The sequence below is a fragment of the Anabrus simplex genome, chromosome 3 (assembly GCF_040414725.1).
Source record: "Anabrus simplex isolate iqAnaSimp1 chromosome 3, ASM4041472v1, whole genome shotgun sequence".
Classification (NCBI taxonomy): domain Eukaryota; kingdom Metazoa; phylum Arthropoda; class Insecta; order Orthoptera; family Tettigoniidae; genus Anabrus; species Anabrus simplex.
In genome coordinates, this window is record NC_090267.1 from 173,551,102 (window position 1) to 173,579,099 (window position 27,998).

Consider the following 27,998-nt stretch of genomic DNA (forward strand, 5'->3'; position numbering starts at 1 on the left):
TCCAGTCGCCTTTTCCTCATATATTTGACTATGTCTTCCTGATATTCGTAGAGCTCGTTGTTGTGCCTGATCCTGTAGGTGCCATCCTCCTCTCTTATGAGTCCTAGTATCCTCCTCAAGATCTTCCTCCCTTTTTCTAATTTCCTGAGTGGGCCCTTCGATTCATCAAGAGGCACTCAGAGGCATAGAGTACAGAGGGTCTTACTACTGAGTTGTAGTGCTTCAGCATTAGTTTCTTGGAGAGGTACTTGGAGGTGTAGATGCTTTTGCAGAAATGATAGGCCCTCTTTAACTTGGTGCACCTTGTGTCTATGGCCAATGTTTTGCTCTCGCTTGCTGAGTTCCGTTCTCCTAAGTACTTGACTGCAAGAACTTTACTTATGGTGTTGTTTCCTAGTGGGATTAAAGAAGGAGCTTGCTTTATGTTAGTGATAAACTCCATCTCCTGTAGGTTAACCCACAATCCAGTTTTTGCTGCAATGCAGTAGGGGCTCTGTAGTTGGTGAGTAGCCTTCCCTATGGCGTTGGCCAGTAGGATGAGATCATCAGCAAAGTCTAGACAGGGTACACTGAAGTTGTCTTTCTTGTACCCAAGCTTCAGCCCTGCTTCTGATGACAATGTGGTAGTCATTCCCTGATGATCTTCTCTAGTACACAGGTGAAGAGAATGCAAGAGAGACCATCTACCTGTCTGACTCCTGTCTGGATGGGAAATCTCTCAGAGAGCTCACCCGTGAACTTGACTTTGGAAGTGGTGTTCGTCATGGTAGCTTGGGCCAATCTGGTGGTATTCTCATCTAGGCCTAGTTTCCGCAGGTTAGAGAATAGGGTCTGTCTGTCTATTGAATCATATGCCTTTTGGAAATCCACTATAATAGCTACCCAGGGGTGACCCCTTCGGCTCCTATATGTGAGGACGGTCTTGAGGTTTTGTATCTATTCTGTGCAGGACCTACCGACGCGGAAATCAGGCTGGTATTCACCTAGTTCGGAGTCCATCTGTTCGATGGCTCTAGTTAACAGGGCTGTAGAGAAGGTTTTGTAGGTTATAAGCAACAGGGAGATGCCTCTGTAGTTGTTGAGGTCGGTCTTTCTTCCCTTCTTGTGTAGTGGATGAATCACGGCTCAGGTACATCCCTCTGCCAAGACCTCTGTTCTCCATATGTCTTGGATGATCTGGGTGATACTCTGCAAGGACTGTTCATCTACATGCTTCCACATCCCTGCAACTATACCATTTTCATCTGGGGCCTTGTTGTTCTTGAGGCCTTTGCTGATCTCCTCTATTTCTTTCCTGTTGGGTGGTACAGAGTCCTGGTTCATAACAGTGGGCTCGGCGAAGGTCAGTCTCTCTTTAGGTTCTTCTGCGTTGAGGAGTTTCTGGAAATACTCTGCAAAAGTGTTGGTGCAGTCTCTGTTGTTCGCATTTGGAGCTTTCCATCTGGCCCTCGGAGATGTAGGGTGGGAGCCTTGTATGATGTAGACTGTTTCTTGAGTCTCTTATAGAGATCTCTTGAATTTCTCTTCTGCCTGTTGTATTTGAGACCTGTTGTAGTTCCTGTTAGTTTTACGGATGATGCTCGGTGTTGTCTTTCTTGGCGCAATGAAAGCCTGATGGTTGGGCTGGTTCCACTTGATCCAGGCTCTGCGCCTTTCCTCTATAGCACTTTGTGGTTCACCAGGGGTGCTTGCCTTTGTTGGATGAAGCAGGGATGGTGTCTTGAGCGGCATCCAGTAGAGCCTTTTGTAGAGTAGGCCACCCTTGTTTCTGTGTATTATCATCGCTCAACCGTTGGGTGTTGAACCTAGGTATCCTCGAGACCCTTGGGGTTTTGGGTGCTCTCCTTAAGGGTTGTAGGTTGTTTTTTACTAGGGAGAGATAGTGGTCAGAGTCGAGGTTGGCTCCTCTCAAGACCTATCAAAAAACACACGGTCTATCTGAAATTCACCTAGCATGTGATTTGGACTCTACCAGGTCATGGCCTTCCTAGGCAATCGCTTGAACGCGGTTGCTTTTAGGACCAGGTTATATTTTTCACAAAGGTCTATGGGTCGCTCGCCATTTCTGTTGGACCTTTTATGGGCTGGGTAACTGCCTACTATCCTGCGGTATTTCTTCTCCTTGCCGACTTGTGGGTTGAAGTCGCCCATAAGTATGATAGTGTGGTGGCTTGGGATCTTATCTAGGGTCTCTTCAAGAGTGTTCCAGTAGAACTCTACTACTTTCAGATCTTTCCTATTGGTGTCGTTTGTAGGGGCATGGAAGTTCACTATGGTGTACGCTCTGTTGTGGGACCTGAAGGAGAGTGAGGAGGTTCTGCCATTGGACGAGATGAATTCTAATATATGGTCAACCATTCTATGGTGTGCAGCAAAGCCAGACCCAGGTGTGGAACTGTCTTCACCACCCTCTTACCCTGTTTCCCTTTATAGATCCGGCATCCTTGGGTTTCCATTACGTCTTCATGTGTGAACCGAGTCTCTTGTAATGCTGCTATCTTGATGTTTTACTTGTCCAACAGATCAAGGGTGTATTTGAGCTTACGTACCTTTAACAGGGAGTTTATGCTCACTGTAGGTAGGTAAGTAATGTTTCTTTTCTTTTTCTGTTGGTGTTTATGTGAGGACAGTAGTGGTGGAGTACATGAAGGTGCAGGCTCCCCAGAATACCTGCTTGCCCCATCACAACTGGGGGTGGATTGAGGTAATATGTTTGTTGATATTTCTCTTCATGTTGAGTACAACGAGTATATTTGTATATGTGGGGTCACCCGAGTGGGTGACGGTTGTTAGCCCTGAGGTATATTTTATCATCTGCCACTAACATGTGGGACAGACGCTGCCGGGGTACCGCCACTGACAGGTTGAACCGTCGTGGCCTCTGCCCATTATAGCAATGGTCAGTAGATTGCCTCCTTCGCCAGCTCCACTGTACCAAGTTCCATCTTCCCCGCCTTTGCTGCCGTTGATGTCTTTTTAATGAATTTATGAGGCATTTCCTCCACAAAGGCTTCATTACGCCTCGCATGAGAGAACTCCTCCGCCCGCAGCCGTTGGTTCAGTCATGGGGTGTCAGGTTTGGTACTGGCCTCCCAACCTTCGGCCAGACAATCGCAGGTAGTACCGTCTACTGTCACATGCCGTAGCAGAAGTTTTCTGACCTGACAATTATCCTGACCCTATTATTATTATTATTATTATTATTATTATTATTATTATTATTATTATTATTATTATTATTATTATTATTATTATTATTATTATTATTAACAAATCCGTTGCAACCGCAAGAAATTCCTGTGGGACTGGTTGCATACAATAACGCAGACTTGAAATGCAATTAAAATTACTTTAATTAAATTAAATGAATTTAATTAAATAACATATCTTCAGGACACCTGGTTGGGCATCAGTCATCTAGATAAGCTACGGCCCTAATGGGCTGATTGCACCACAGACTTGTTTTAGAAGTTCTTCTAAATCTACCGACATTTGATTGGCGTACTTAAGCAACTTCAAATACTACCGGACTTATAGCTGTGATGCCAACGGCCGTAGCCGTGTTGAAATACCGGATTCCGGGAGATCTCCGAAGTTAAGGAACATCGGGCGTGGACAAGATTTGGATGGGTTGCCACGCGCTGTTGGTGGGGGGGGGGGGCAAGGAAATGGAGAAGCGGAAAGGAACGGGCCACCGTACCGTACGTAAACTCCGGCTCAGGCACACCTCTCCGGAGGTCTGAGCAATTCAGGCAGGCTTTTGTTCTTTTCGTGCACCCTGTTGGGGTTATGGGTGCGGTCTGTGTTACACATGTGGACTTGGCCGTGTTTTACAGACACGTGCCCTTCTTAATGCCAAAACTAGGTGGAGGGATGTATTCACTATCACGTGTTTTTGTAATTGTTGGTGGTGTAATATGTTATGTTTGTATGAGGAGGAGTGTGTTAGAACGAACACAAATACAAATATTCAGTCCCCAAGTCAAAGGAATTAAAATACCCCGATACGGTTGAGAAACAAGCTCGGGACCCTCTGAACCGAAGTTGTTGACGCTGACAATTCAGCCATTATTTTAAGACGTACCACATTCGGAAGTCCTATTATCGGTTTTTGGGCATGTTTGCTGAGTGACAGCGTCATTGGATTCTTGCCAATGTGGGATTTTTCGAACTGATACTGGCGTCTCTATGCTTCAGATTCCACACAAAGCATTGCCAAGATCATGTATTCAACAGCCTCATAAAACTGCAATATTGTTTGTTTGCCTGCTAGTTTCTTTATTATCACTAAAGTTCGGATGTTAAGAAAAATTCATATTTCTTTCCCGAGGCCATTTTAGCCGAAATCTGAAAAATAAGTGTGAATGACAAGTCCCTTACCCGCTGAAGACAATTTTATGTTGCATATAAATGCATATTTCGGCCTTTTTATTGTTTTGGACATATTTTATTATATTTTGAGCATTTTTGTTTAAATTGAGGCGTCGTTTTTAACAAGGTGCATATTAACCGCGTCGAATATTAAACGCGAGATTTCAAAATGCTGTAGTACACTGACTGACAGAGCAAATGCAACACCAAGAAGGAGTGGTCAGAACTTTATGCCAATTGCAGGGTAGACTGACGTCACTGAGGTATGCTCATGATGTGAAATGCGCCGCTGTGCTGCGCACGTAGCGAACGATAAATGGGACACGGCGTTGGCGAATGGCCCACTTCGTACCGTGATTTCTCAGCCGACAGTCATTGTAGAACGTGTTGTCGTGTGCCACAGGACACGTGTATAGCTAAGAATGCCAGGCCGACGTCAACGGAGGCATTTCCAGCAGACAGACGACTTTACGAGGGGTATGGTGATCGGGCTGAGAAGGGCAGGTTGGTCGCTTCGTCAAATCGCAGCCGATACCCATAGGGATGTGTCCACGGTGCAGCGCCTGTGGCGAAGATGGTTGGCGCAGGGACATGTGGCACGTGCGAGGGGTCCAGGCGCAGCCCGAGTGACGTCAGCACGCGAGGATCGGCGCATCCGCCGCCAAGCGGTGGCAGCCCCGCACACCACGTCAACCGCCATTCTTCAGCATGTGCAAGACACCCTGGCTGTTCCAATATCCACCAGAACAATTTCCCGTCGATTGGTTGAAGGAGGCCTGCACTCCCGGCGTCCGCTCAGAAGACTACCATTGACTCCACAGCATAGACGTGCACGCCTGGCATGGTGCCGGGCTAGAGCGACTTGGATGAGGGAATGGCGGAACGTCGTGTTCTCCGATGAGTCACGCTTCTGTTCTGTCAGTGATAGTCACCGCAGACGAGTGTGGCGTCGGCGTGGAGAAAGGTCAAATCCGGCAGTAACTGTGGAGCGCCCTACCGCTAGACAACGCGGCATCATGGTTTGGGGCGCTATTGCGTATGATTCCACGTCACCTCTAGTGCGTATTCAAGGCACGTTAAATGCCCACCGCTACGTGCAGCATGTGCTGCGGCCGGTGGCACTCCCGTACCTTCAGGGGCTGCCCAATGCTCTGTTTCAGCAGGATAATGCCCGCCCACACACTGCTCGCATCTCCCAACAGGCTCTACGAGGTGTACAGATGCTTCCGTGGCCAGCGTACTCTCCGGATCTCTCACCAATCGAACACGTGTGGGATCTCATTGGACGCCGTTTGCAAACTCTGCCCCAGCCTCGTACGGACGACCAACTGTGGCAAATGGTTGACAGAGAATGGAGAACCATCCCTCAGGACACCATCCGCACTCTTATTGACTCTGTACCTCGACGTGTTTCTGCGTGCATCGCCGCTCGCGGTGGTCCTACATCCTACTGAGTCGATGCCGTGCGCATTGTGTAACCTGCATATCGGTTTGAAATAAACATCAGTTATTCGTCCGTGTCGTCTCTGTTTTTTCCCCAACTTTCATCCCTTTCGAACCACTCCTTCTTGGTGTTGCATTTGCTCTGTCAGTCAGTGTATATGTTTTTTTCCTGAAATACATAGGTAGTAGGTTTAGAAGACATGATTCCGAGAAAGAGATGCTCTAGGAACGTTCGGCGACAGATACCAAAAAGCAGGTAATGCTTAGTTTTCTTGGTCCTTTTTTTTTTTTTTTTTTAGGAAACACAATGAGAAGTGCGCCTCAGGGCTGTGGCACTGAAAGAATGTGTAAAGTTTTAACGTATCTACTGTAGCTCTCTAAATTTGCGTGATTAAATGTGTCTGCTGTATCATTAATCACTTCTGGCTCGTTTAATGTTAGTAATACTCTAATACTTGCTAAAATGCTTAAGTCATTTCTTACCATTTTTACGCCACATTTAGCTAGTTTCTAAGGCATATTTGGTTTTATATTTTGTACTTCTTTAGGCCATGAAGTTCCGAACCCTAATATTATCACTGTCCTGATCAAGATCTGAATAGTCACACGGGAACATTGCTTCAATGAAGCCACCACACCTTTAGAACAACTTATCAGCATATACAATTAATGTTCGTGCAAATTTTACTTATACAGAGTTAAGTATCAAGATCTTATTTTATCGTCAATTAATTTACATTATAGCTTAATTTCATAATAGATATTTATGTCGGCACATGATTAAGAATTACAGTTGACGATTTATGTGGCCTTTTATCACAGAAGTAAATTAATCATGATTAATTGTTTTACAGTCGATAGTGACGGTACCCAATAAAGAGGTTTACGTAATGATGTGACCGTTAGCCGTACAGAGACTAGAAATACAGTAAATCCTCGGTTAAACACTCTACAAGACATCGTGCGTTAACCACGTATTGATCGTGCTGCGTGTTAAGTGGAAGGGAACTAAATACGTAAATTATAACACATACAAAACATGTCCGTCCGCCTCTGTGGTGTAGTGGTTAGTGTGATTAGCTGCCAACCCCGCAGGCCCGGGCTTGTTTCTCGGCTCTGCCACGGCGCGGCAGAGGTGGAATCCCTTAGTCCGAGGGAAAAACCAACCCCGGAGAGTAAACGGATTAAGAAAGAAAGACAAAACGTGTCCAACTTTTTAAGCAATTTTTATTGAAATATTGCACTCACAGCATTGTAAATGCTGTACCGGTATTTAATGTACGTGAAGATACTACATTAGAACTATTAATGACATAGCCCTATCACGCATAATTCTTAGGGAGAAAAGCTCATTAATAGAGAGGGGTCCAGAAAAATTTAGACACTATTTGATAGTCAATATTAATGGAACAAAATGACATACCGTTACAATTCTTGCACGGGTAGAAGGTTATTTTGTGTGTTCAAAGTGACCCCCATTAGCAGCCAAACAACGTCGATGCCGCTGAACTGCTGACCGAACTACGGCTGTCAGTGTTTCCGGTGTGATAGCCGCACAGGACGCCTCGATGGTTTCCCGTAGCTCGTTCAGTGTAGCCGGCTTCTGTTGATGAACTCTTTGAAGGTCCCTCATAGTTAGAAGTCAAGAGGTGTAAGGTCCCATGCGCACAGGGAAAACATAGTCTATATACAGATCCTTAATACAAAAGTGCTTCAATTTAGGGCTTCATGTTATATTAGTAGCGTGGACAGGAATAGCCACCATTTTGCTTTCCGCGGTCGATCAGTACACTGTACATTCAAAATAGGCAGAGAGCTATATGATCCTCCGAGATATGATTTAACTCCATGAGATAAAACACTTCCATCTTCCATTTTTCCAATTCGCTTGACATTTTGTATCACGATCAGTAAAGCTCAAGGTTAAACACTGGAACGTGCAGGTTTCAATTTACCTGAGCCAGTTTTCAGCCATGGCATATGCTGCAATATACAGTATGTACCTATTCTATTCGTACGGGCTGATTGTCTTAGTACCTCAACGCACTGCCAGAAAATAATAAACTGAAATGGACTTTATTCACCAAAAATATATTAAACAAAGCCTTCAGAAGACATATATCTACTATATATGTTTACAATCATGTTTACAAAACATACAGCTTCTAATAAAGAAAAGTGTACCAATAATCTTGTATCTTTCCTATTCGTACAAGCAAACTGAACACTTGAAGTAAACAAAAAATGAAGGGTTCATGGAACATGTTAGTATCTAGTCGAATGTCCCGTAGCCTTTATAACTGCCCGACATCGTCACCGCATGGAATACACTAATTTCTTGAACATGTCCGGGCTGATTTTCTCTCATTCCTGAAGAATCACACTTTCAAGTTCCACTTTCGTACGCACACATTGCCTACGGATATTCCTCTTCAACGTAGCCCAAAGATGTTCGATGGGATTTAAATCCGGAGACTAGGGAGATGTTCTAAGCTGATTAGGAATGTTCCAGATCAACCATGTCTTATCAATGTCAGCAGTGTGTTTTGGGTCATTATAATCTTGGAATATATAAACAGGTGGCATATCAATTTCTTCGGCATTCTGCTTCACGTTTGTCCTCAGAATTGCATTATAGTCTGCCTTGTTGATTATTCCGTCAATGAAATGTATGTTACCCACACCTCTAGCTGACATAAAGCCCATAAGCATTACAGACCCACCACCGTATTTTACAGTTGTGAGTGTATATGCCACATCATTGTCCGTACAAATTTTTCTCCATATTCTGTGGATGCCATCTGATCCGAAAATGTTTATTTTTGTCTCAACAGACCAGATAACATCATTCCCGAATTCGTTCTCCTTATTCGTATGCTCCTTAGCGAATGTCATTCTAACCCATCTGTTTTTTCTGCTTATGTATGGCCTTCTCTGAGGGATTCTTCCATAGTACCCATGCCGATACAGGATCCGACGGATGGTCGAGTTGCTGAGCTCCTTTCCAGTTCGTTCCTCCGTGAGTTGCCTCAATACTGGTGCACTTAATTTGGAATCGAACTGAAAGGGAAGAACGGCTTGTTGTTCGGCTGGTAAAATCAAACAGTTTCTCCTGGGCATTAATGGCGTGTTCTTAATAATGCCTTTGTATTTAAATTAATCAACCACATATTGCACCGTTGAGTGTGTTCTATTGACCAACTGTCCAATCTTTCGTAATGAAAATCATTTCAAGTGGCAGTTTAAATATAGTGTTCTTACGCTCCGTATTTAACTCTTCACTCCTACCCATGTCCACCATAGATATACTAGGAAGGGGACTAATGCACTTGACCAGTCCTATACCGTCACTGAGACTTTTCCGTGCATAGCAAACAAACGGTGCGCATCATTCTGTCCATGTGTACGAATACAAGTGGTACACCCGTTTGTCGATGTCGGCACATCCATATCAAATCTTCCTGCCTGTATGTAAGTAAGTATGGTCTTCACTAACGAATTATCATTGACAAACCGTGTTTTTGCCCGTAATGTACGTTTTATTTCTGTTTTTCAATCGTTAATGTGAATATACGAGACTTGATAAGAAATTGAAGCCTGTACGAATAACAGAGCCACATACTGTATGTCCAATAACGGACCATTTATATTGGTATTATTATATGTTGCAATGTCAAGAGCGCGAACGTTTGCCGTCCTTATAGTTGCAATACTGCCAAAACCTAATTGTACAAAGAATGTGTTATATATGGAAATCCTTAATTAAATATTTACTCCATTGACCCTGACCGTCATGTTTTGAGGGGTTTCGGTTAGTATTCCATAAATACTTCTTGGACGAATCTGCAGTTTTATTTTCAGACAATCGGGCGAGTTGGCCGTGCGGTTAGGAGCGTGCAGCTGTGAGCTCGCATCCGGGAGATAGTGGGTTCGAACCCCACTGTCGGCAGCCCTGAAGATTGTTTTCCGTGCTTTCCTATTTTCACACCAGGCAAATGCTGGGGCTGTACCTTAATTAAGGCCACGGCCGCTTCCTTCCCATTCCTAGGCCTTTCCTATCCCATCGTCACCATAAGACCTATCTGTGTCGGTGCGACATAAAACAAACAGCAAATAGCAAAAATCAGTATTTTCAGACAGCCTGCATCGTCTGTCCATCGTTGTCTGGACGGCTGCAAAGTTCTATATGTTAATTGACTATTGCCCCGCCTCTACAAGTGCCCATAGCTTTAAATCGTTCTATTCAAGAAAAACATTGATAAAATGAAATTCATAAATTAAATACTGGGCAGTACTTTAATTCACATCACAGTCATTACCTTCCTTTGCCATCGCCACCGAATACCGTCAGTGGTTAAAACAAATAGGACAAAAATAAACAACGTAATGGAGTGCATCGTAAGAGAACTGTAATTGTTTGAATATGATCATTAATGAGCAATAATCTTGTCGTCTTCTGCACAGGCGAGGTCATAAATACATGAATATTCTACAGGAGTGACAGTATTAGCATTCAAGTATAGGTATTAGCTCTCCGCAGTTTCTCTCCACAACTTTCAAAGCATACAGAAAATTAGAGAGACCAGGATAATCTTTCAAGGCCTATATAACACGATAACAACGTGGCATCGTATGAGTTATAAACACATCGGCCCAGTTGCTGTGTACCTCACTATTGTAGTGAGGGCTCTCTCTGGCTGTGGTAGCCCTTAAAGTTGAGATAACTCTTCATTTTTAACAATCTGTTTTACGTCGCACCGACACATACATGTCTTATGGCGACGATGGGATAGGAAAGGTCTAGGAGTGAAAAGAAAATGCCCGTTGCCTTTGTTACGGGGTTACCCGTGGAGCAGAAAGAGGTTAAAGAAGGTGCGGGCTGGAATGGATCTAACTACAAAATCAAAATTAATTTAAAACTTAAACTGAAGGTTATATTTTCAGAATTTCAAACTTGACAATTTTTCATCATAATAATGAAACATCAGGTACAGTGATAATCATAAAAGAAGTCTAGAAAAAGACAAGATTAGTGGTCTTAACAAATCCTGGGCTTCAAGCCCTCGTCTTACATTTCCTGAGCTCCTAGCTCAAATTTACAAAAGAGCACAAATTTATACAAAGGCAGAAATCCCCTAATTCAAAGAGCACTTGCTCCCAAAATTACAACATCTAGCCTTCAAGAGGCATTCATAAATCTTACAAAACTCTGAAAAAGAGCGAACAGGCTCTCAGTTTTCCAAGCCTACTCGAGGCAACTTCAACTTACAATTACAGGCCTCTCAAGGCACTATTTACAAATGGAACTTATTTTTACAGGGGTATTAAATACCCAACATACTGGGCCTTCGTGGGATAAGAATAACAGGTTAAATTAATGGCCCGAACACAAAATGAATGGAGGCGAATACTTGCACTCCTAGATATGAACACTTAAAACCTTAAGGGCACTAGGCCGATGAAATAGGGGCCATTCCCAAACTACTGAGGTGACTCGTATAAGGATAAATTAATGCATTACGGAAAGGAAGAAAAACAGTTACAAAACGTAGTCACCTCAAACCAAGATGAAGGGGAGCTCGAGAGGGTACATCACTCTCTATCCCCGATTTACAGTCAAAGATTTTGTGAAACTTTTTACATTAGCCGGCAGAAGTTACATTTCATAAACGTAGGTTACATGGTTAAAGATTCGGACCTTCCCCTTGGAATAATAATGTGCGGAGGTAGCTACAACAAGAAAGATGGAATTATGTGGCCATACCTGGTAGCAGTTCTGCTTAACACACAGACTCAGATAGATGTCGATCTTATTGGCCAAGAAACGTGAAAAGCCGCAGTTTATAAACCCTCAGGGAAGATTCGAGATAATTCAAGACTAAACTAGCCACACCCTCTCGATTTTATTGGTTGATTTCAAAAGTTGCACTCAGAACCGAACAAGAAGCCTGTGATAGGTGGAAAATTAATTGCAGAAATTAGGGACTGGCTAGATTCAAAACTGGCGGAAAGGAAAAGGAAATGTTGCCAAGCCAAAAACAAATGAACATCAATCAGTAAAAAAAAAAAAACCTTATGAATACAAAACCTCTTTGAATTATAAGTTCTTACACCTCGCACCTGGGTGCATGATCATAGTTTTTAGTAGTGTCATCTGTGGAAGAATGTTCAAACTTATTGATGGATAGCAAACAAAACTAGTAGAAATTCAGTCAGTTCAGGAAACTTCACAATAACAAAATTACATCTTATTTCTGTGGTGACATATTCTGAGTACATTTCTAAGTTGGTGTAGTTTCAGTTTGACTGTTTTACCAATAGAGGAGTTCATTTAGGCGCAGAATTTGAATGCGCGGCGTTGGGGTGTACCTCCCGGTACAGCCTTAATGAAGGTACGGTTACAACATTTGCCTGGTGTGAAAATGGGAAACCATGGAAAGTCATATTTAGTGCTATCTACAGTGGGGTTCGAACCCACTATCTCTCGAATGCAAGCTCACAGCTGCGCGCCCCTAACCGCGCGGACAACTCGTTCGGTAGATAACCTGTTAATTATTACCATTAACACATTTTAAAGGATGAATATTAGTCTATGACATATTTAGAGGAATTTGTATCTCCTGTCGTGGATGAATAAAATTAACCGTCCCTGTATATTAGCACTACATCGGCAACGCGGCGCTTTAAATTCGTAAGAGTCATTGTGCCTTCACGATGTGAAAACGACTTTATTAGTTTCTTCGCCCCGTCCAGTAGCCGTAAGTTTCATTAATAATGTTGTACTGGTATGCTACAAGGATTTGGGTGCTTGGGTCGTTGGTGAGGACTGTGCTGAGGGTGGAGCAAGGTGTATTTCCTATAGACTATAAGGAGGATACTGAAAGGAACAAGAAAAGTAATAGTGAACGGATCAGTGTTCAGTTATAGATAACACATTGCCGGCGTAGAATACATCTTTAATATGATTTTTCAAATCACACACATAGACAGGCGTCACTAACAGAAGGAGATTCCTTACTTTTAACACTCTGCATCAGTGGATTTATAAGCACAGCTAGTGCGCAGAACTCTATAAACGAACTAGGAGTAAAAGAACAAGTACAGGATGTTGTGCGGAGTAACTAATCACGATCATTGATGTCTGTAACAGGAAGAGATATGTTACGCTGGTTTTTTTTTCATTACCAAATGAGTCGTGGTTGGAGATAAAAAATTAATGATACAAGAGCAAAAAAGTAGTCCGCATTAGGACTTGAATCAATACCACCCGCAATGGCTCGGGGCAGTTTCTCTTTCCTGCATATTTCGCTTAATTACGAAGTAGAGGAATCATTCTGCTCATTAAAAACTTCGTTCCTCTAGGACTAGAGTCCTTATAATTATAACCTACTTTATCCATAAACCGTGTTCGGTAATATTGCTGCCTACTTTGGGCTTAAGAAACTGATATTTGGAGCATGCGGCAATTACTGCCAAAACTGAAAGTGTATGATATGAATTATATTACATGAAAGGTCTAGAAATGAAATGTACCTTTTTACAAATTCTTTACTTATTTGGAAGAACGCAAAAATATCCTAGAAATCTGTAACATATCAAGTTCCTTTCCTTCATTGTCAATATTATTTTAGTAAACCGAATGATGTTCTGTTACTTGGGAAATACATTTGTTTACATAATACACAATTCCATACTATAATAAAAAAATATAACTTCTATTATATCTATCAAATCATCAGCCCGTAGGCTGGTTAGATCCTCATAAAGCACCACGAAAGGTTATGTTGTTTTAAGGAAACTGTACATCCGATACCAGTGCCATAATGAAGCGTGATAGGCAAGGTGAGGATGAGGTATTTTTTTCCATTGCTTTCCTCGCTGAGCAAAATATAACTACGTTAACTCTAAATGACTAACCTTTCACAACATCCAGACGCGCTAGTCGTGCTTCGAATATTATTATTCAGCACCGCTCATACCTCAGTAGCTTTCATACTTGCCCGCATCCGTAGCGTAAGGGTTAACGCTATTCGCTGCCGTCCTTGTGGGCCAGGGTTCGATTCCTGCTTCTGACAGTAATTTAAAAATGGCAGGAGGGCTGGTGTGTGGTTATAATTGTAGATGCAGCTCGCCTCTATTGGGTGTGTGTCTGAAAAGAGCTGCACCATTTCAGGATGACGACACGAGTTCACTTTCACAGTTTTCACACTGTCACAGTCATAAATGAGAAAGACGTCAGTGAAATCTACAGACGGAATAACATCAATCAATCAATCAATCAATCAATCAATCAATCAATCAATCAATCAATCAATCAATCAATCAATCAATCAATCAATCAATCAATCAATCAATCAATCTATCTATCTATCTATCTATCTATCGATCTATCTATCTATCTATCTACCTATAATAATAATAATAATAATAATAATAATAATAATAATAATAATAATAATAATAATAATAATAATGAGGTACACTAGCGGAAGTATGTACAGTACCTCTTCCGATGTCTGCCTTGGCTAAGGGTTGCAGTGGTGTTTAAACAGCGCACTAGCCGCCAGCGTCTTGGAAATGTGTGGCGGTCCAACTGATGAGCTCACTGCCACACTGAGGTGAAATGCTGGTAATTTGACGATTGAAAAGGTCTAAAGAATTTGAGAGTCTTTTTAAACATTTGCAATCTGTTAAATTAAATTATGGTTTCCTTTTGGAAATTTTATTTTTGAAATAATAGTAATTTTATCGCATGATTTTTAGTGTTGTTTTGCTGGAGCACATCAATGGTTTCATTAATACTTGAAAGTTGTTCCTGATTTGCTATAAGCACTATGTTAGCCAAATCAAAATTGAAAATTGAGACATAGTAGTTTGCCCGTTTAACTATTTTAAGTCGTAATTTCAGGCCATAATGTGTTGCAAGTGAAAGTAATTTTCTCACAATTACCATTGCATCCTGATAATTTTCTAACATATTTCGTGGACTGCCAGTGAAAATGGAAATCAAAATAACAATACGACCAGCTCATAATCTGCCATTTTCTTCCCTAACGCGTAAAGCACCAGCAGGACCGTCACAGGTATCGACGCGCAGTTTTGTTTGTTGCGACGATGTATTTCAAAAAGTTTAAAACAACATGCACGGTAACGTCCTCACGGCATTATTTTTTACCGATTGCTTTACAGACACCGTTTCTGCTCGTGTTTTTCATCTCTGCTTAATATTAAATACATGGAAACCTTCCCTGGGAGATCCCCTAGGGAACAGTGTAAACCGCATAGAAACCTCTCCAGCGGTTCTCGAGTTATAGACTATTCTTCCTGAACCTAGCTTAGGATTTATACCTGTAACAAACATAAAATCCGTAATTGTGGTCCGACTTTAAAGATAGGCATGGAGTCCCTGGGGCTTCCTTGTAGAACATTTTGTGCTCTACAATCCTTCCTCATAATATAGTTTGAGGATTAGGCAGCGTAAGCTAAGACATTGTTCACGTGCCGCCACTTTCTTCGAGTTCTTTCGCATAAATCGTCACTGCTTGGCTTCGTTCAATCGCAGCTCAGTGTTCAATACATGAAAACCTTCATCGGAAGACGTTCTAGGCAACAGTGAAAATCGCATAAAAATAGTGCATTTCTCGAGTTGTAATGGTTTAGGCTGTCTTAAAACGAGTCTCACAAATGCTCTTTCCGTACCTTGCACTGGTTTTCTACTGACAAAACAAAACAAAACAAATCGAGCTCGATAGCTGCAGTCGCTTAAGTGCTGCCAGTATCCAGTATTTGGGAGATAGTAGGTTCGAACCCCACTGTTGGCAGCCCTGAAAATGGTTTTCCGTGGTTTCTCATTTTCACACCAGGCAAATGCTGGGGCTGCACCTTAATTAAAGCCACGACCGCTTCCTTTCCACTCCTAGCCCTTCCCTGCCCCATTGTCGCCATAAGACCTATTTGTGTCAGCGCGACGTAAAGCAACTACAAAAAAAAAAACCGAAAAAACGAAAACAAAACAAAACAAAACCAAACCGGAAAATCTGAGAGTGACCTGTTAAAGTTATATGATTCCTGCGACATTTTTTGTAGGACTTTTCATGCTTTCAATTCTTATGCGTGTAGTTTGTGGATATCTTTAACGGTTTAGGCAGCGTGGTTGTTTTGCGTAGAAACCGTTACTGCTTTGTATCGTTTCATTCACCACCATGGCACTAGAGGCTTGATGGGTCTTGGCCAACCAAGCGAACGCTGCTCACCCTGAAGTCCTGCAGATTACGAGGTGACGTCTGGTCAGCGCGACGAAACCTCTCGGCCGTTATTCTTGGCTTTCTATACCGGGGTTGCCATCTCTCAGCCAGATAGTTCCTCAATTATATTCACGCAGGCTGAGTGGACCTCGAATCTGCCCACGGTTCCAAGTAAAAATCCCTGACGTGGCCGGGAATCGAGCCCGGGGTCTCGGTTGTGAGGCAGGCAGGCTACTCCCCCCCCCCGCCAGTCCGTGGAGCCAGCGTATCCCTCCATCATAGTTCAATATTTATACATGGAAGCCTTCTCGGGGAGATCCTCTAGGCAACAGCGAAAACCGCGTAAAAATTAGTTCAGCGGTTCATAAGTTATGGAATACAGTTCCCTATTCGCGTACCTATAGTACAATTTCTAGTATCAAAAAACAGCTGTTATTGTGGCTGAACATTTAAGGGTAAGTATGTAGTCTCAGAGCCATTTTTATAGTACTTTTCATGCTAGACATTTCGTAGTCATATAGTTTGCGGATATCTTTCATGGAGTAAGGCTGCCCAGTTTTATTTCCTTGTAAAACAATAATCACGACCATCATTCACTATTTTTAACGCTTTCGCTAGCGTAAGCCGATAAAGTTGTCGCCTCGCGTCGTTTCCTTCGAGTTGTTCCGCAGTAGTTTCTCCTTGGTTCCGTTTCGTCACAATTCAGCATTTTATTTATGAAAACCTTCTTTAATTATTCTAAGTACGTAGCAGTGAAAACCGTATAAAAATCCATCCTTCGACTCTCGAGCTACAAGCGGACCGCAATGCATACATACATACATACATACATACATACATACATACATACATACATACATACATACATACATACATACATACATACATACATACATACATACATACTGTACCGGTAACACCGCTACGACAGAAGTCCGAAGTATGTTTGTTTAACTTAGCGCGAGATGGAAGGTAGGCAGCCCGCCGAACCCAGTGACGTACCCAGCGAGTGACGTGGCCGCCGTAAGCCAGCTATCCGCTACCATATATGGTAATGATCCAGCTCGTCCTCAAAAGTACATTTTGAGCTAATTTATCGCTATTTTGACACTGCCAACTTAAAAGCCTTTACAATGGACATCATCTCTTAAGATTTCAAGAAAATCCACCGAGTATTATAGAAGTTATAAGGGTAGATAGTACCCGAGTTCTAGACACTTCCATGCGAACGTGTATAAAAGTGTCTGTCACTCCGCCGTCTCTGTGACACGGATGACAAGAGAAGTATTGTGTGTGTCGAACTTCTAGTTGACAGTCTGCGAAATACAAGTATTTCGGTATTTTCTCTAAGTGTTGTATCAGGACTTTATTTTTGAGAGCATCGTATTGGAACTTTGTCATATTGACACATTGGAACTTTGTTTTTTTTCGTGTGTCGTGATTGGACTTTGATATTTTCTTAAAGTGCCATATAGGAACTTTGTTTTTCTCTGAAGCGTCTCATTGGAGCTTAGTTATTTTCGCCAAGTGTCGCGATAAGACTTTATTATTTTCTTAAGGTGACGTACTGGAACATTGTCATCGGAACTTTATTTTCTTCGAGTGTCGTGTTGGGACTTTCATATTTCGACTCGTTGGAACTTTATTTTCTTCGAGTGTCGTGTTGGGACTTTAACATTTTGGCACATTGGAACTTTGTTATTTCTACACATTGGAACTTTTTTTTTTTGAAGTGCCACATAAGGACTTACTTATTCGACGACGATTGAATTTTCACGAGTGTTGTGTATCGCATTGTACTTACGTTTCGAACTTATTCGAACTTGTATTTTTGAATCAATTTCTGGAACATTGAAACGTTCCGAGCGTGTAGGATGAACTTGTGCCCTACCAACATAAACTTACGTGTAAACGATGTGACTTGTTTTCTCAAGTGCCTCGTTGAATTTACGCCTTGTAAAGACGATAAAACTTAGGGGACATTCAACATTACGTTTAATTGTGAAATATGCAATGCTTTCCAAGTGCTGCACAGGGACTTATGTTTTGATTCTTAAAGACTGTGACAATTCAGAATACGCATATCGCGTTCCCAGAAAGCCTAGAACTTTCCAGTATTTTGAGTGATCCATAATTTATGAAGTCAGACTTTTTCTTTCAAATATTATTTTCTTTAATGGCTATTCACTTCGCCTATTAATGCAACAGGACAGTTTCCGAGTGATACTTATTCAGTTCATTGCCAATATGTTTTAAATCTTCAGAACTATGCATTTAGGACTGCAGTGACAGTAATCCTCTAGAACATTCTGACTTACAGTGAGCTTGCATTATGAACTTGCATTTCTACCAGTACTTGTTCTTCGAGTGATTATTCCAGAACGTTTTGATTTAATATTTAGAGTGCAGTAACCATAATTAAAAGGTCATATCTATTCAGACAGTGCTCTGAATGTGTGGAGTGCCGTGCAGGAAATTCAAGTGTGAATTACGTCTCGAATCGAACCCAGGAACGTGTGCCAATCTTCGGGACATTCCAGAACGTCGAGACATTGCAGAACGTGGAGACTTCCAGAAAGTCGAGATATTTCCAGAACCTCCAGACATCCCAGAACTCCTCATCCGAGCAGGTGTGGTCCCTGCTCAGTCGATGTCCAGCACCATCCCAGGACTTGGAGGTACCAACCAGCCACGACACTTCCACGCTGCTGTACGAAGGTGATATGAACTTGCTTTTGATGATCAATAAACTCAATTTATCAAAATAATCTCTCAAATTGATAACTATACCTCTCTCTGTACCAGCTCCAATGATAAAGCCACTCCCTAGGTTAAGAATCATGCTCGTTCATTTAATATCAAGCGCCTTAAAGATATGAACACATTTTTACGGGTACAATACATACATACATATATACACGCTGTACCATAAGTTTTCTGTTTTCTTTTTCTGAAATAATTTGATTTCGTGTTTTTAGTCCCTCTAAACCAGGCATACCAAGGTCAAGCGCACGCCAGCGGAGCTGCGTGCAGGGAATCTTTAATCCCGTGCGGTTTCGGCCGGCACACGCTGGCTCGAGCGGGGAAATTCGAAGGAGATGCGTTAGGGGTGCACAGTATTCCTTCATTGCGAACAAAGTGCACTACCTCTAAATGTCAGTTGTCATTCACCAATATCACTAATAAGGCACTGTAAGTTGTTAATTTCCGTGAAATAATAATAAACACATAATTGATGTATATAAAGATAATAGGATTGTGGGCTACATAAATACTACACACATTACCCAAATATTAAACGAGGAATAAAATTCTGACATGTTCAAGATACATTAAATTAAGAGTATTCTCGTTGACAAAACAAAGGTGTGATGCAATAACTTAAAAGAATTCCAGTGAGCACTTGTCTGCACCCTGGGCATCGTGGTTTCGCTTCGTCTAAAAAAAAGAAAGTTGCCTAAAAGCAATCCATTTATGCTCACTGATTTCCTGAGCCCTGCTAACGTTTGCTGGCAATAAATCGATCAATGTTGGACTTGACAGTGCTGGCAGACACTATTTTCATTACTGCTTTGAGAAGTATATTTGTTAGCCGAGATCGGAACCTAATATTTACAGGATTTCTCCCGCAAACTTTCGAAGTTGTGAGAAGCGTAATGGGACAGTTGTTCGGTAAAAGTCAATAATTTCCCTTTCTTTCTTCTCTTACTTCAGCCACGCGTCACATATTAGCTCTATAAGTCCCAGTTGTAAATTCTGGTATACGTCTTCTGGTAGAACACTAAACGGTACGAAAAAACCTGCAACTTTCTTTTCCAAACGTCAAGGTCCTGAAATCTCCTATCCTATACTGATGTGTATTATACTGCTCATAATGAGCCTAACATTAACATTTTTACAGACGACAGGCCTTTTACACACTTCTCCTTCATGTTCGAGACTTAGGAAACAGTGCGACCTTTCCGGGTCAAATCTACCGTAACTTTCTCTCTCACCACTCTCGTTCTGCATCGTCCTTTTATTTCACGTGGCACGAAGAGATCTGGTTTACTCATCCCTGCTGTGAGCGAACGTACTGTCAGTTCAACTCCCCTCCCTCCCGCCTAGAGAGAAGTTCTGCTCGCACGCGTGCGAGACCATTTCTAGGCCGTGCGATGTCTCACTGCGCGCTCTGCTTGCTCTAAACTATCCATAGAGAGTCCAAACTCAGATTTATATATTGTATTTTTTATATGTGTATCTGGTAGATAATAGTGTGACTTTCCAAGAGTGGATCATCTTGCTAGAGATTAAGATTCACAAGGTAAGCATCGACTCTTCTGCGCAGAGTATATTGCGACCTTACTTGTAACGGCGAATGCCGAAGTTGCATAGCTACGCAATGTTAAGAACGTCACAGTAAAGTAACGCTTTGGCTCATCACTACACTAGTAGTTAACACGATGTACTGTACCGTTCTCGTCTAAAATACAGTCTACCAGCGCCGTCGGAGAGCTGCGTGTTCGTTTCGTAAAAATATAATCAGGGCAAAAATAAATTTAAAATCTCAGGATAACATATACCATGAGTATGTGAACGGAAAACAATACCATAATTCCGAAATAAAATTCAAAAAAGGGGTAAGATAAATTTATTATCTAAGAAAACATTATTGAAACTCTAAAATAAACAAATTAATATGAAAACGATACAAAATATGGCTCAAATAAATGCCAGAGTTTTCAATATGTGCCGTGTACATAATTAGCACAAAAATTATTACATGTCACAAAGAGACGACCAATGTCCAGTGAAAAATAAAAATATTTACAAAATAAAAACAACCTGGGGAAGAAATACACACTTCGCATCGAGTCAACGCAGTTAAATTCATCTTATCGAATCCTGACGGATATCATTAAATTTACGGTTATAGGACATACCGCGAGAGAATAAAATTATGCTAAATCCGATCCATAATAAAAATTATATTTACAAGACTTATCAACAAATCAGTGTTCCAGGGTCCCTAACTTATAGCTACAGTGAGTTTACTAATAGACCGCTCTGTTACAAATTGGATGGCTTGAAAGCCTACTTCCCAATAAAATGAGCTCCGGACTCATATTTAAGAACAAGTCTTTATCAACGATGACAATGACATGATCAGCAATAATACATGTAACACAATGCAATATAAACAAAACACTTCAATGAAACCTGTAAAATTCATGCAAATAAAATAAACAAATCATCTGTGTATCCGTTATCTGAAATACAAGCAATAAGATGCTAACCTCCTTCATATTAAAAAGAACACGGAACTCCTGGCTCAGCTATCCATGTGTTGGCCTTTCACTTAACACGCGTATTATAAATCAAGTGACACTTCTAATGCTCCAGCTATGAAACATCCTGCCTCGCAAGAAAAGACACTAACTAATTGGATTGGTAATTCCTGCCTGAGAGATTCTAATATATCTGGGAACATAAATTAACACTGCCATTCACTTCTCTGTTCATTAAACTAACACAAGTCCTCGAACTCAGCTTAAGGCATCACAGTACACATTCATATGGCCTTAAATACATATTCCAATTTAACACGGCTGTTATATATGACACACGGCACATCTGGCCTAACACTTCGGAGTCCATGAGTTTGACTCTCATAGTAGTAATGAACACTCAAGGCAAATTAAGCCTCTCTCTTATCATGCAGCTAACATAATTATATTTTCCCCTGTATTCATCACCAGGCAATTCCGTCCTGTATTAACATACATTGTAATCTCAGTATCAGGCTAATCTGCCTTTTTCTCGTAAATTCATAACACAATACCAATTACCTAGTCTTCTTTGCCGATCTAAAAGATGCCAGTTCAACGGTGCACTTTCACGCTGGCTACAACTGCCATGCACTCCTGTAAACATGCTACATACTTAAAAAATGTTCCCTACTGAAATGTATTCCCAAACAAGCTTTAGGCTGTGCAGCCTTCTTAATAAAAGAGTCTACATCTTGTTACAAAATGGAATGGACAGTTACCTCTTGACATACATATATCCTCATCTACACCTAATCATTTCCCTCCTTTCACATCTTATATAAATGAAATAAAATAATACATAAAAATCAGGGTTCAAACAGGCATCTTCCCTGAAACATGGCATTAACCTATAATAAGAAAACATAGCTCAACCAATAAAGGACTGACATTTACATTTAAACTACAATAGGATCTAATTAGCTTAATTTCTTCTATCTAAGCATGCCTAAAATTTTTAAGATGCACTTAACTGGTGTCGTCTCAGCTTCTTCATGGTTCCAGGCCGCTGTTTCTGCAAAAATTACGCCATTATTGCAACAAACTGCATGGCGTTACCAAATACACTACAGGTCCTTTCTTCTTCCATCATCTTTGAAATGTGGTGCTTCGCACACACCATTAAATTGAACCGAAACGATAACGACGATTCGCACACGTTCTTCGCGATACCGGACGCGTACCGATCACAGTATTTGCACTATACGGATGCAAATTACATATACGGGTTTGAAAAGATCGATAGTAACTATCGCCTTAGTTATTGTCAATCCCGTGCCACAACCGCACTCTGGCATACTGCATCATCATACGTAATCTTATATATATATAGCAAAGGTAACTGCTTTTTTATTGTGCAATACACTTTCGTAATTACATTATATCACTTGCATTTAGGTAATGTATATTCTCATAAAATAACGTTTCAGCTTTCACAAAAATGTGTCTACTTGTTTGATTAAAAATCGTCACTATAAATGTTACTTTCATATAAGACTGGCTTAATATAAGAAACGCCGACCCGCGCGGTTAGCAACTTCAAGGCAGAGTGAGCTTCCCATATCCAGAAGCTGCTGCGTTCACCAAACTTCCGGTATTAGTAATATCATCGGGGATTTCACTGATGTGATGATACCGTGGCTCAGCCGCTTGCTCGGTAAACCGCTGACTCAATAGAAATATATTAATTACATTATTAGTTCAGAATTAAGTACTGTAACTGTCTACAGGTAGTTTTTAACGTCTAACTTGCTTCTGTTTCATATCAAAAACGTGGAGTATGACTTTATAACAGATTGCCTAATAAAATCAAGAATAGTGCAGCACTGTAAATCTCGAAGTTGGTAGGTCTGACTTCATTTGTTCTGTATATTCCTATCATTCCGCAATTTCGCTTCCAGGGCTGTGATTGGTCTCTTTTGAATCAGCCGCTTACAAACACACTCGTAAATTCCCCGATTGAATCATACGGAATACCCGACCTGCTCGCTGTTGCTATGGAAGATAAGAAGTTACTTCTGATGCCAGGCGTTGCCGAGATATTGCATTACGCAACTTCTATATTGTACCATGACTTCTTCTTGTATTACACCATATTACCTAATTACTATTTGGGGCATATATGATATGGCACAGTACGGCTCCTGAAAAGTAGCATTACTACAATTGGCATCATGATCTATCGGGAATACCACCAGTGTAGCCAACCTCGGCATAGTAAAGTATCGTATCAACACTTCAAAATTGTGGATTTTTACCCAGAATTATCATACATTAAAAACGAGCATTTTATTACTCGCGGTACTATGATAATCAAGTTTAAAGATGGTGTTGTGCCGACATAAATTGTTCTTCAACGAAAATCACATCTTCCTCGGTATTATCTTCCATGCTGAGCTTGCTAGCGTAATCACTTCAACATTTCGTCTGCAACTTTCAAACGCTCACATTTCCCTTGTCAAGCCATTTACAGTATCCACTTTCAGTCGCTGAAATCATATCATTTTTAAATTGTGAACACACTGTAACAAGAACATCGCAACAAGGAGTGTGCACTCATTCAATCACTACTGATCTGCGTTTAGGGCAGTCGCCCTTGTGGGAGATCCCTTAGGATTTCCTTAAATAATCGCAAAGAATTTGGAAATTTATTGAACATCTTTCTTGGTAAAGTGTTCCAATCTCGAACTCCTCTTCCTATATGCCCCAATTTGTTCCCTTGAATTCCAACTTTATCTTCATATTGCGATCTTTCCTACTTTTACAGTAAAAACACCACTCAAACTTACTTGTCTACTAATGTCATTCCATGCCATCTCTCCACTGACAGCTCGGAACATATCACTTAGTGGAGCAGCTCGTCTTTTACCCAAGTCTTCCCAGCCCAAACTTTCCAACATTATTTTTTTGTCGGAAATAACCCAGAACAAATCGAACTGCTTTTCTTTAGATTTTTCCAGTTCTCAAATCAAGTAATTCTGTTGAGGGTCCCATACACTGGAACAATACTCTATTTGGTGTCTTAACAGAGACTCATATGCCCTCTCCTTTACATCCTTACTACAACCCCCATATGCCCTCATAACCTGTGCAGAGATTTTTACCCTCTATTTACAACCCCGTTTATGTGATTACCCCAATGAAGATCTTTCCTTATGTTAATATTTAGATACTTACAGTGATCCTTAAAAGGAACTTTCACCCCATCAACGGAGTAATTAAATCTAAGAGGAATTATCCTATTCGCAAAACTCACAACCTGACTTTTAACCCCGTTTATCATCATACCATACCATCATACCATCATACCATCGCCTGCTGTCCATCTCACAACATTGTCTGTTGCTAGCATATTGTTTCTTGAATTGGCTTATTTCTATATTTATGTAGTAAGACGTAAAACATATAACATTATTATTAGTAACAACAGGACTCAGGCGTTAATGTGGGACAAATTAAGACCAGTTATGTACATAATTCAAACTTATTATGCAGATAGCGTGACATTATTGCAGGTATACTGGTGATATTGAAACATTGTTTGGTGGAACACAGCTTATGGTTATCCATATATAGATTCTTAACCTAATGGAGATAGAAGATTCTCTGTGAGATCGCCTATTAGAACTAAACTAGAGCTTCAGGTATAATGATCTCGCAAAGAAGTAACGTCTTTACCTCTGCATAGTGCTACACTCTGCCGTTTTCCGAGTTAACGTACTCATAGTATTTCCTTCAGTTTGTGCGCTTTTGTGTGTGTGTGTGACTAATATTTAACTGTAATCTGCTATGCTAGCGGTTTAAAGTCACTGACACACACAGGTTCTTGGTGACGAGAAAAGACCAGGACTTCGGGGTCTTCTTACTCGTTATGCCTCATGACAGACAGACTAGGCGTCTCGATGTGTATGTGGGCGGAACGCAGATCCATTGAGCAATTTTAGCCCTTCGGCCTTGTGGGCCTTGAGTGCAATTTTCGACAGGGTTTTTAACTAGACTGCATAGATGTTGGGGTTGTGGTTCCTTTGATCGGAATCGGACTGGCCAAACCTCATGAATACGGCGTCGCGTCGTGGCTGTCATAATTCAGCCAGTTAACTGATAGACCATACTCCACCATTCTTCTCTATCCAACGCATTCAGTATTATTACTCGGGGATAACTCTGCAAGGCACAATTCAGCATGTCAGATCATCGTGTTGGTACTCGTCCCGGTGGTCTGGTTCCTTGGACCTTGCCCTCAACATCAACGTTTGAAAGCCAACTTCTCAGCGTATTACGTATCCAAAAGAGTATTCGATCCGCTGAGACACATTGCAGGACAGAAATTAGTTCAGAATGGACTTGTTCGTGCGCTGAACTGTACTGTCACTGGGAAGATAGCGTGGCATTGATTAAGTTTGGCTGACATTGGTTGACAATGGCTGATGTGAAAACGTGAACCACGGAAAACAGTCGTCAAGCCCGCCGACGTTGTACCGCTAGGCCAACATTAGAATCTCAGTTGTTAAGATTCTGTATATTTACAATTATCTACAATTTATTTACAATTGATTTACAATAGTAAATATCATTCAGCTTCCTTCAACCATACACTGCTCAGTGGATAATATATTCCAAAATATGTCTACACGTCTTTATAATCAAGATAATCAAGACGATAGAGTAATGTGTTCTAACAGAGAACGGTCAGTTGTTCCATATGGCACTCGTACGGAAGGTTCCTCAATAGTGATTTAAACCTTAACGGCCACCAAAGGCCATAATATTCATAAATTTGTAATCCAATCTGAACAGGCCACAGAACTGTGCAAATCTGGATGTTATTTTGTCTCTGTCTCCAACAGATACTAATCCATTTTTCTTTGTACTATGGCTCGCATTTGTCTTTATGAATATCCGTTGGTTGTGTTTTAGAAGCCTCAAGTTTAAGAGTAAGGCCAATTACGAAACCGTGAGTGAGTCTTTTGGAATACCTATCATATTTACCCTCTTTGAGGATCCATTGAGAGTAAGCTTAAGTCCCTGCACTTCTTCGAATTCTTCCTATTGAAGGCATCAGAGATCGTGGTTCGAATGTAGCGATGACGGTTAAACTATGTTAATCACAAAGGCTATGTTGTTAAACATTGACAGTCTTCCTTCAAGGATGGTCGGATTGGATTGATGAAAAAGAGGAGCGTGATGCAGTAAGTTGAAGTGGACACTGCTGAGATACTTCGGAAAGCACATCAAATAAGTTGCGAGTTTGTGGAGGGAACTGGATTTTTACCAGCTCGGCGATATTAGAGCATTCGAGGCGTAGGATTTCAACCCCTTCCCTTTGTATTTCCTCCACTCATTCTTCGAGTGATCGTTCCTTCGTTCCTTCTCATACTGAGTCATGCTCTTGTATCTTCTTGATCGATGGCCTCGGGGATTTTACCTTTAAAAACAATCACAACTGCCACCATCGCCAGTAAGTTCGTTACCATGACGACTGAACAATGTTTTCAAATCAGTGGTGTGCGCTTATGATGGAACTAATATTTCCGGAAATAATTTGTAAGTTCGTAAAAGAAAGGGAATAATCGCGAATGTCTCCAATATTATTCTTCGCAGTTTAAAAACCCTTGGAACATTGGGCATTATATTGCGCAACTTTTGTTATGAACAGTTATTCACTACAATATTAATAGATAAAATTTACATTTCCTATTTTGATTCCCTTGATGAAATAATAACGCAGTTGACAATCCCTGAACTTAAGGTATCGAGCTTCGAAGAATTATGTTGTAATGGTACGTGTCATATTCCCACGCTGGATTTAGTTCAGCATATTTTATTACTATTATTATCATTATTCTTCTTATTATTATTTTACTGGTTTAATAAGTTAAGATCATTCGAAGCTGGGAGGTCTCAATTTTAGGTATTAGTAATTTGTTTTGTACAGACAATTGGGAAACACACAGCTATTTCCAGATTTGGAATAACAGTAAGGGATACTTTATGAGTCATGCGGAGAGTTCAGCCTGACACATGGATATCACATCAGACTTGGGCGTGGTCGAGTCATAGAAACTATATATCTCTCGCTCATGATTGGACAGACGGACCGGCGGGAGGATTTTCGTGACGGAGTGGGGGACGAAGAAGTCCCTGTGTAAGCAGCTTCGGAAGAAGTGGTGAACGTGAACGTAAAGTGTATGCAATTTCAAGTGTGGTAAGCTACAGGCCCTGGACAGTGATAAGGAAAGGATGGAATGTAGGAAATGTTTCATTAAAGGGAATGTGACTAGTGACAAATCAAAAATTGAAGAAATTCAGGGCGTACTAAATAAAGCAAATCTCATAATTGCGGAGCTACAAAGAAAGTTACAGGAAGTGTACATGAGAAATGTAGGCACTCATTCACCTGTGGAGAATATTGTGTGGTGATAGGCGATTCTATCGTACGGCATATAGGACAGGAAAATAGGTCAGGGAAAATGATGTGCCTGCCCGGAATTCGAGTGGAAAATTTGAACAGGAAAATTGAGGACGAATGCGACGGAAATGAGGAAGTATGGTAGTAATTCTCTACTTAGGAACTAATGATTTAAAAAGGCAACGGACTGAATATACAGTACAATGGGGGACATTTATGATCTCG